This window comes from Parasteatoda tepidariorum, chromosome 7 (assembly GCF_043381705.1).
Source record: "Parasteatoda tepidariorum isolate YZ-2023 chromosome 7, CAS_Ptep_4.0, whole genome shotgun sequence".
Taxonomy (NCBI): Eukaryota; Metazoa; Arthropoda; class Arachnida; order Araneae; family Theridiidae; genus Parasteatoda; species Parasteatoda tepidariorum.
In genome coordinates this window covers 20,527,202-20,538,799 of record NC_092210.1, presented here as the reverse complement: position 1 = coordinate 20,538,799, position 11,598 = coordinate 20,527,202, and positions in this window count along the sequence as shown.

Sequence of the window (11,598 nt, the reverse complement as noted above, 5' to 3'; positions counted from 1 at the left end):
TAGAAACGGTTTTGAGCTGCCAAAAATACGACGATCTTTATCAGAGCAACTATACCTAACGTCTTTATTCTTGTGATGTCCCCCAGTCACAAAGGGCTGTATAGTTTCTATAGTTTAGATCAGTGAATCCCAAAGTGGTCCATATCAACCCCCAGGGGTCGACAACAACCTGCAAGGGGTTCATGCCAAGTGAAAAAAATTTGGGGGTCCATGAAGTAAAAATAGGGGTAAACGATAGTGGATCTCATATAAGCATGCCGTGACTTTTAATTTTGGCATTTCATGAATGGAATAATCAACATACACTGATAGTACCTATTTACTTACATTATACTACCTTATATAAAGACACCTATCTATCTACATTCTACATAATTTATAAAAGTAGCTATGAAATAAAATTTTATTAAAATTTAAGTCATTTGGATTATATTTTGATATATGAAACTGAATTATTATAAAGTAGCAGTTGCCTGCAGCTCCGCCCACGTACGTTTTTATTTTCTCTGCGTGTAAGGTTTTATTTTGTAACAAAAAAAGTATTTTTCCTCTGTAAATTGCAGCCTAGCCTGTGCCTATTCTTTAGCTAGCTTCCAATTTTATCAGCGCGGAAGCTCGCGGCGATTTGTTGCTTAGTTTTTACTTGAAAACGTAATAAACAGACCGACAATACACTAGTACGGTTTTGTATACAAACTTATTTCCTCAATTATAACATGATTAACGGAGTAAGGGTTTTATAGTGCATTATTTTATTCCATTTACATATCAATTAAATTAAATTAGTCATAAAATTAGTTGGAATTTAATTAATAAATGTATAAAATCAACATGTGTTTTTCTCTTTAGTTTTTCACACTACACTTCACTACAGTTAGAAACTTAAATATTTCACACACTATACCAGCTGTCCAAAATACATTTGAAGTTGGAGAGTTTACAAAAAAATCAACATCAGGTTAGTAGCTACTCAAAACCGAAAAACATGGCAAGGGGTCTACGAGACAAAGAAGTTCAGGAAGTTGCTCCCCTGGTGGTGAGTTGAGGATCGTGAGTTCGATACCTGCTGCTGATGAAGCACCCAGCGCGTATATTCAACAAGGGGCACGAAAATGTATAGTTGCTGAAATTTCGTTCGTTGACTGTGGTGTGGAGATTCGGAGAGATGTGTACCAGTTCCGGTGCAGCCCGCGTCATCTGACTGGTATCAAAATTGCGTGTCACTCCAATCTTGAGTGTTAAAAGATATTGCCCCAAAAATCCGGGATAGATGCTTGAACAGATTTGAATGATATGAGTTATTCCAATATGTTTTGCATTTTTCAGTATAATTTTTATAGAAAAAATAACAAGATGCACAGAAACTTGGAACGCCTTACAAACTACTTCTGGAAAAATATTGTCTGCGTAAAATAATCTTTTTGAATCTTAGTCCATAAACAAGATTTTATAAGTGAAAGCTAGCACTTTTCATAAAATCTCGCTTTGATAGTTTGTTTAAAGAAAGTACTCTTTATTTTCACTTAATCAATCATTTTTGTGGAAACATAAAGTGTAAAAAGACGTTTGAAAAACTGTTATTATTAAAAAAAAGGATATAAGAACTAATGTTAACACTTTCCTTGTAGAATTATAGTGTTATTATTTTAATATGTTATCCTTCATAATATGTTTTTTTTGTTTCAAAAAAGATAAGAAAAGTTTGAAATTTAATCACTAAATCAAATCACTTAATTTGTATTGTTTGAAGGAAATCGTTTTCCAATTTTACTTCTGCAAACGATCTGTAATCATAGATGGTAATCCCTTTGAAGAACAAAGAGGTCTTTTCTTTAGATGAATGAACTTCAAAAGAAAACTAATCAATGAAACTATACGGCTGATTGCGTAATGTCCAATTGAATTTAATCAGTTTCAGAAAGCTGAAATTTACCTAAAGTATTAGAGTGTATAATGCCGTAAACAAATAAGTTAAAGATTAAATGAACTGAAATTTATTCCATCGAAACAACTCAAATTTTTTGTTCTTATAAAAATCTAGTTTTCAAGAACTTCCCAAATTCTTATCAAAACCCCATGTCATGTCATGTATTGTAATTTAAGTCAAATGATTTATTTTCAATACCAAATTAGTTCCACAAAATGAAATGCTTAATTTCGACAAAAGTTCCCTGAAAATCTATGCCTAAATTATTGTTGCTGAAATGACACTCTTATTGAACCATGAGGATTTAATTTAAAAAGCGGGATTAAGTAGGAACAAACAATATTCTTCAGAAAGAAATTATTGCTTACTTCCAGACATATCTGTATACTAATTAGTTTTCTTTGAGGAAAATTTCAGTTACCTTAACTAATTTGTCATATGTATGAATGCACTTACACAATAGTTATTAAAAGTTAGCTAAATTTAAATATTGTTAATAAATTACACTGTTATAATTTTTTTCTGAAATTACGACCAAATAACCAGCAGTAGTCGGTTTATCCGTTTAACCATAAAGTCAGGTTTAACCATAAAGTTTATGGTCAGGAATATTTCTTTATCAGTACGGTTTTAAAACCGTTTACAACTAGTACAGTTGAAAAATCATGAATACAAAATTATATGGTTTGTAACCATTTCTAACTAGCATAGTCTCTATACCATAAAAATAAAACTTACCAAACATTTTAGCACTGCGGGTGCTGCTCCATTTATGTGCGAATGATATAGTTTTGTGTTCTAATAGTCTAGGGTCAAGGACTGAAAAATGTGGGGCACTGGAAACTCTTCATGTCTTGAGGGAATGAAAGAAATAATGTAGTGTCGACGTTGGGATTCGAGCCCTTCGTTAGCCGATCATGAGATTTACCGATTACCAATTTCAGCTACAGTATGTACCCAGATGCACTGAAAAAAGGGCTTTAAAAGGTAGCAAACAAGAGCCAACCTTTTAAAAGGAGATAGAATTCTTATGAGACCTTCATGAGGGCTTTGGAGCATGATCATTTCTCCATCGACTTTTAATCTACTGTTTAAATATAAGTAGTGATGGAATGAGTAGGAATGGAATAATATACAATCTTTGCTACCACTATAAAAATATGTTCTGAAACTATAGAAAACCTGTTGTAAAGCTCTTATTGCAATTGCACCAATTACCATAATACCAGTAGTACATATTACCGAAATTAATTAAGAGTTATCTTTGCATGGCAATTTTCTACGATTTCCCCAAACGAATTTCCAATGAACCTTTTCTTCATAAACTTTGCTTTCTACCACATAGCTTATTTTTTATTTCAATTGATACATTTTACCTATAATAATTAAGCATTGCTATCAATAATATGGCAAGTAATAATTTCACCGAAACAAACAAGTATCATTGCTTTTCCATTTCACCGGAGCAGACGATAAAGTCGCCAATGCAGACGTACTGAGTGCAAGTAAATTCAGCTGTTTTTTTTCCTTTTTAAATTTTTTAAAAACTTTTTTAAAATAAATAAATAGATAAAATAGCCGGAATTACTTGCACCGGTGAAATGGAAAAGTACCTAAGATTCTTTTTTCCATTATAACTAGTTTTTTTTAATTTCAATTAATAACTATTATTAACATTAATTAAGTATCATTGTCGTCAATAACAGTATGACAAGTTTTTACTGTTTCTTTAAATGAGTAAGTGCCTTTTCTTCATTAATTTTGCTTTTTTGTGCATAGATTATATTACAATATGCATACGAAACTTAAATTAATTAATAATCATTGACGTCAATAATATTAAGACGATTTTTTACGTTTCTCTTTAGTGAATCAGTACCACTTTTCCATTAATTTTGCAAAATTAAATGCATAATTAATATTTTTTCCATTTTAATTACCGTTGACTTTAAAATATTAACTTTTATAGAAACACATTTTAAAAGAATGGGATACCTGCAAAGGAAGTATTGTGTATATTTCGATTCTGATTGGTTCTTGAAGTGCAGCCTTTGTTTACGTAAGCAACTCTTCTTTCCATTCTATTGCGAGTAAGCTTAGCCCGTCAAATTTCAATTCTCTGAAGTGACACATTCTATATTCTTTCTCCAGTATTTCAACTATTTCACCACGTATTTCTTACTTAACACAAAGACAGGCACGATGCCTTGTAAAACATAAACAAACTAATTGCGCTAGCTGTATTCCAAATTTCATCGCTTTTGGCAGCATGGTTGCAGGAGTCTTTAACTAATACTTTCTCCAATGAGACATTCATTTTTATATAGATAGATAATGCATGAAAAATATTTTCTAAGATATCTTATTTTCTTATACAGTATTCAAAACAATATATCAATTACTAGAAAATTTCTGCAGATGTGAAGAAATGTATTTTTAATGACGCTAAAATATCTTTAAAATTCGAAAATATCTTTATCTTTTATGTTAATATTGATTTTGAAAAAATCTCGCGCTTTCTTTTGATGTATATTAGATTATAGGTGAGAGCATGATTATTATTAATGCTATTTTATCGTTTAACGTAGCTTAAATTTCAGAATTCGATGCAAATTTCGAAATAAAATTTCTGAACCTGAACGTATTTGATGGAGTAAAATATTTTATGTATAATGATTGATAGTTTTGATTGTGCTGAACCACAATTTGGTTAAAATTTGTTGAATATTAATATAACGCTAATGTTTTACTCCACAAAATCTCTTACACGTTACTATCGTTCAATTATCATTGTTAAATAGAATTAGATGGAAATTAAATTTTCTTGGCTTCAGAATTCGATGCAAATTTCGAAATAAAGTGTCTGAACCTGAACATATTTGATGAAGTAAAATATTTTATGTATACTTATCGATAGTTTCGATTGTGTTGAACCACAATTTCGTTAAAATTCGTTGAATATTAATGTAACACTAATGTTTTACTTCACAAACTCTCTTACACGTTACTATCGTTCAATTATCATTGTTAAAAAGAATTAGATGCAAATAAAAAAAATTTTGGTTTCAGAATTCGATGCAAATTTCGAAATAAAATGTCTGAACCTGAACGTATTTGATGGTGTAAAATATGCTCTGTACACTTATAGATATTTTTTTTATTGTGTTAAAACACAATTTCGCTGCAATTTTGATATGATGCTAATATTTTATTTCATAAACCTTATTACACGCTGCTGTGGTTCAAGTAGTATGGTTAAATAGAATTAGGTGCAAATTTAAATGTTTCGGTCTTTTGAATTAGTTGCAAGTTTTTAATCCATTTTTCGGAACCTGAACATAGTTGAGGAAGTAAAATATGCTCCGAAGTCTTGAACCACAATTTCGTTAAAATGTTGAATATTGATATAGCGCTAACATTTTACTTCACAAACTCTCCTACAATGACAATTGAACAATGATAATTGAACCATAGTAACTATAGTTCAATTATTATTGTTAAGTATAGTTAGATGATTTTTTCTGACTTCAGAATTCGATGCCATTTTTTAAATAAATTTTCTGAATTTGAACATATTTGAAGTGAAATATAGTCTGTACACTTCTAGATATTTTGATTGTACTGAACCATAATTTAGTTGAAATTTATTGCAATTTTGATATGGCGCTAATATTTCACTTCATAAACCTTATTACTGTTCACTATAATTGTAATGCATAAATTTAGCATCTGATTCAGGTTCAAGAAAACTTCAATCTCATTACGGTTCAACGATATACTTTATTTCAATGTAGGACATAAAACTTTCAATTGGCTTTCTAGCTCGATTGTGATGCGTTTATGGTTGAATCGTCAAAGTTTCAAAACATAATATTAATGTAAAAAATATTAGTGTACTTTAACACAAAAAGTTTGCAAGTTGACTGGAAAAAACCAGAAAACCAATTACATTGAGAAAGAAAAGAAAAAGCTAAAACTATATGGTAATATAATTTTGGCTTTTACTTTAGACTAGAATATGGTAAAATTTACAGTGTTTCTGGCTCTAGGGAAACACCATAATGCTAGGCAATTTTTACCGGAGCACTTAAGTAACAATTTTGGTACAATAAACAATAATATATGGTTCTACAATATGTGATAAAATTTCGTAATTTTATCCTGATACCTTAGAGCATAGCATAAAAACAGTTTATTCGGTTAAATATTTTTTTCAGCTTTGTATTTTTCACTAAATATGTAATGATAGGCACTGTGATTTTGAAAACAAAAATTCCAAGTAAAACATTATCATGTGAACTAAAAGAATAGTCCAAATGCCGTATATTTTGGTTAATTAACAATTATTCCGGTTCTTTTTATCAGGTACATCATTACCATATACTGTAAATTTACCAAAAAAGTTTTTTCTAAGTTTACAATTAACTAAAAAAATTCACAAAACTTTTGAAAAAGAAACAAGCAAGGTTTTTTTCAGATAACGCTTAAATCTCTACTCAGAAAACTGCACTTTAAAAAATTTCTTCAACATATTTTATCCTTAAAAAAAAGAAGTCTTGTTGAGAAAAAAGTCTATATCTCGGTTTAACGATTAGAGTATTTGTTTATGAGACAGCAAAGTGGGACTTAACTGCAACCCTACCTGACATTTACTTTTTTTCTAGACGTAAAACTAAATAAGACTTGAGTTGAAGTTCCTGTACGTACCACTAGAAATCTGGGCGTGCAGTTGCCGAGGTGGTATTAAAGAGAAGGATCTTAAAGGTAGATGGTAACCATGACAACACTCTCTTCGTTACCAATTATGAGTGAAATTTGGGTTTACGGGACAAAAGAGGAGTTTTATTTTCCCAAGACTATCTTTTAGAAGCGAAGATAGACCAAGTAATCAAATGGAAGCTTGCTTATATTTCCTTTAAAATTTCCGGATAAAAATATCTGGGATTTCGATCCCTAGAAATCTTTAAAACCGATTAATCCTCATTTAAGTTCAAAGTAAGAGTTTAAGAATGTCTCTCTCTCTTACTTAAATTCAAATAAATTCTATCTTAAGCTTTGGGAGAGCAGTAATTAGATTTATTAAGATAAAAAAGTTATTTTCGTGTTTTGTCTGTAGCTTTTATGGTTGCAAGACATAGACCAAAATGTTTATATATTTTTTATACGCGTCTTTAAATCATTGAAATATAAGCTTTGAGATCCAAGAATTCAATTTAAATAAATAAAACCAATATGCACCCGCTTCTTATCAAGAAAACACAAACACAACAAAATTTGATATATTGAATATATATGATACAACAAAATTTGAATATATATGATTAGCTAAAAAATTGCTTTAACTTTACTGAAAAATTTAACTATACTATTCAATTGATTTATTATACAATCAATAGTAATTGCGAATAAAGCTTTAAAACTATAACAAAATCCATAATAGTTCCTAACTAAGTTTGAAGCAAATTTTTGTAGACAATAAATTATACTAAATTGCAAATGCAGTCAAAATTAAAAGACATTACTAAAAGACCATTTTCTTATATTTTAAAACATTTAAAAACTAACATAGAAGTCAAACTTCTATGTTAGAGCATTTAAAAATACTCACCCAAGACATTAAAAATTAATGTAGAGACGTACTAAATGAAATTATACTAAGTTTTTTAATGTTTGCAAGAACTCCTAAGGTCGCGTAAAAATTAAAATTGCTTCCAACTTTTAACAAAAATTATCTTGAAGTGCAGCAGAAATAAACGAAAAACGTAATTGTATGAAACGAAAGACCATTTCATTACTTCTCCAATATTTAAAAAGAATTAAAATGTATAATAAAATTAAATATGCACCTACAAAAAGTATGCTCAAAACTACAAGAATATGGTCAAATTTACAGTATTTCTGAAATTATGAGAACACTAAAAAGCTCGGTAATTTTAAGTAAAGAGCTTTAGTAAATGGTTGGGCAAAATTAACAATAAAATATTGCTTCATAATATGTGATATAATTAGGTAAATGTCGTAAAACTTGGCTATTTTATCATGAAACTTTAGAGTATGGCATAAGACGCATGTAATCGGTCAAATTTACTTTTCAGTTTTGTATTTCATATTGAAAGTGTAAAATAAAATGCTAATTTAATACCAAATAATACAAGGAAAACGTATTTTTTTCAATATCAATGTTAATTTATGAAAAATTAAACCTAAAATTGCCAATAACATCGTTCAATTATGCAAATGTTACTGTAATTCATTCAACACAAATAAGTGCAAACATGTATAAAAAATTTTATTTTTTAAAAATTTAAAAAAATCCGAAAGATCGTTTGAAAAATTAAGCAAATTATGCAACTATTTATAAAAAGCTAACTCCATTCAACAAATTAAGCAAACACGCAACAACAATTTAATTTTGCTTATCTTCAAACAAGTCTAAAAAAATACGAAAGAGTGCTTAACAATTTTCCGTAATACTGTTTTTTTATAAAAAAGCTAACACTATCAACAATTTAATCCGATTTTCTTCTGTTGAATTTTGAAAAATTAAAAAAAAATCCGAAAGTTCATTTATCTTTCAAACATTCAACTGTTTAGAAAAACTAACACCATACAACAAATTAATTCAATTTCATTTGGCTTATTTTTAAAAAGTTAAAACAAATCCGAAAAGTCACTTAACATCTTTCAAGTATACAACTGTTTATCAAGCTAACTACAGCACAAATTAATGCTAACACGCAACAGCAATTTAATTTTGTTAAATTTTAAAAAAAGTTAGAAAATCCGTAAGAGTTTTTAACATTTTTCAGGATTGCAACTGTTTAGAAAAACTTACTCCACACGATACAAATTAACGCAAATATGGAATAGTAATTTATATTTGTTAAATTTTGAAAAAGTTAAGAAATCCAGAAGAGTTTTTGACATCTTTCAAGATTGAAATTGTTTAGAAAAACTTACTCCACATGATACAAATTAACGCAAATATGGAATAGTAATTTATATTTGTTAAATTTTGAAAAAGTTAAGAAATCCAGAAGAGTTTTTAACATCTTTCAGGTATGCAACTGTTTAGAAAAACTTACTCCACACGATACAAAATGACGCAAACATGGAACAGTAATTTATATTTGTTAAATTTTTAAAAAATTAACAAATCCAAAAGAGTTCTTAACATCCTTCATGTATGCAATTGTTTAAAAAAGCTTACTCCAAACGATACAAATTAACTCAAACATGGAACAGTAATTTATATTTGCTAAATTTTAAAAAAAGTTTAAAACATTTTGAAAGAGCATTTAACATCTCTGAAGCTTGTAACTGTTTGGAAAAAGCTTACTACATACAAAATAGCTTAATGCAAACACATAGTTACAATTTCATTTAATTTTGAAAATTTAAGAATAAAAAATCCCTGAAAACCAAACATTTACAAAATTCAAAATTGGTAATAAATTGGTATTACCAATTTTGAATTTTGTAAATGTTTGGAATATAAATAATCATTTATATGGTAAAGGCTTACTGGATGTTCTGGTTCTGAATATTATTACTGTTCTTATTACTATAAAAAATGCAAAACTAAAAAGTAAATTTTAAGGGATGGGCCATTTTCTAAAACACAGTTACCACANTTTGGAATATAAATAACCATTTATATGATAAAGGCTTACTGGATGTTCTGGTTCTGAATATTATTACTGTTCTTATTACTATAAAAAATGCAAAACTAAAAAGTAAATTTTAAGGGATGGGCCATTTTCTAAAACACAGTTACCACATTTTTCCGTATTTTCCAAATAAATTTTATAAAATATTATACCATATTTTTTTATAAATTTTACTAAAATTATTACCAAAGCACTTGGATAAAATTTACTGAACTTTTTGGAATAAGGAGGCAGAAGCACAGTTAATTTTACCATATTCTGGTAGTTTTGACTATACATTTTCCCAGTGGGAAACAAAAGAAAAGTTATCAGTCGATCTGATAATAGTTGAAGTGGTACTGCTCTTCATTTGAAGTATAACTTTAATTTGAATAATCTAAAGTATCTCAACTACATAATAAATCCAAATAAGCCTTACAGTTCTTTTTTTGCTATATTCCTCTTTATAGTAAAATCCAACTAATATATCTTATTTTAATGTTTATTTTTTTAAAAAATTTATTAAAAAAAATAAGCAAGCATAAAAAGTTATTTCCTTCAAAAAAATTTTAACTAAAATATTTCTTATTTTAAATTACATGTGGAATTTCAAAATATCCTGGTTTATTTTTTGACAAATAGAGCTTTTAAATAAAATAGAAAAGCGTATTGCTATGGAAACCACTCACTTAATAGAATCCTATAGTCTAAATGCACGGATAGATTTTTCCGTTGCATTTAGCATTTTCGATTGAAATCTTGTTTATTTTATAGCAAAATATCCGGGCTATGTTTTCGGTTAAGACCCCTTTACATTGAATTGCTTCTATTTCGAAATTCTGAAGTGTAAATTGTTTAGTAAGATATTTCCTTTTTCCATTTTATTCACAGCAACCATCATCCAAATAAATTTCTTCTGCAGAAAATTGAATAAATTACTTCTTTTTTAAACGATGAAGAATACACAGGAAAGGAAAATACGTTTAAAAACTTAGAAATAGTTTGGTAAATATAAAAATGCATTTTGTAACACTCATTTCCTTTCATTTAATTGCCAGGGGTTCATATTCCATTTTAAAAAAGTATATGCAAGTTTAATCACATCTTTCTTCGATATTTCTACTGATATTCTACCTTTTTTGCGCTTTATCATATTTTCTACCCTTCTATGACTTTTTATTTTTGCTTTAAAGTGCACTTAAACTTCTGTTTTAAAGTGCACTTGTTTTAAGTTGCATGCCAGCAGATGCAGGCATGCAACCTCTTATTAAAAGCTAACTCCATACAGCACAAATCAATGCAAACACATGACTGCAATTTCATTTTGTTGAGTTTTATGAAGGTTAAAACAAATCCGAGAGCGTATAATGAGTTTTGTGCGTAATGTATTGCAAGTATGCAACTGTCTATAAAAAGCTTACTCCTTACAGCATAATTTAATGCAAACACGTAACTGTAATTTAAAATTTTGAAAAAGGTTGAAGAAACCCGAAAGTGCACTTAACATATTTAAAATATGCAACTGTCATAAAAAGCGCCATACAACTTTAAATAAAGGCCTTCTTGATTAACTCTCCCCAATTGAAACTATAATAAACACTCAGGAAATGAAAATACGTTTAAAAACAGGGAACTAGTTTGATAAACATAAAAATGCATTTTGTCACACAAATTTCTTTTTTTTAATTGATAGAGTTTAATTTCACGATTTTAAAAAAATATATGCTCAAGTTTAATCACACTCTTACAGTTATTTCTACCAACATTCTAACATTTTAGTTGTTTATCATAATTTCTGCTCTTCAACTCTGAAAAAGAATTCCAGATTAAATTACAGTATATAGTACCAGCATATTACGTGCTCTATCTGTAAAATCCACTTTTGCCGTGCATTGTTAGACTACCATGTGATATTTGGTACGTTAAAGTTTTCTAATATTTTGAAAATATTAAATAACAGTTTCGTTTAAATCACGTAACTATACCTAAATGTGAGATAGCTATACTTAGATTTCAGCTTAA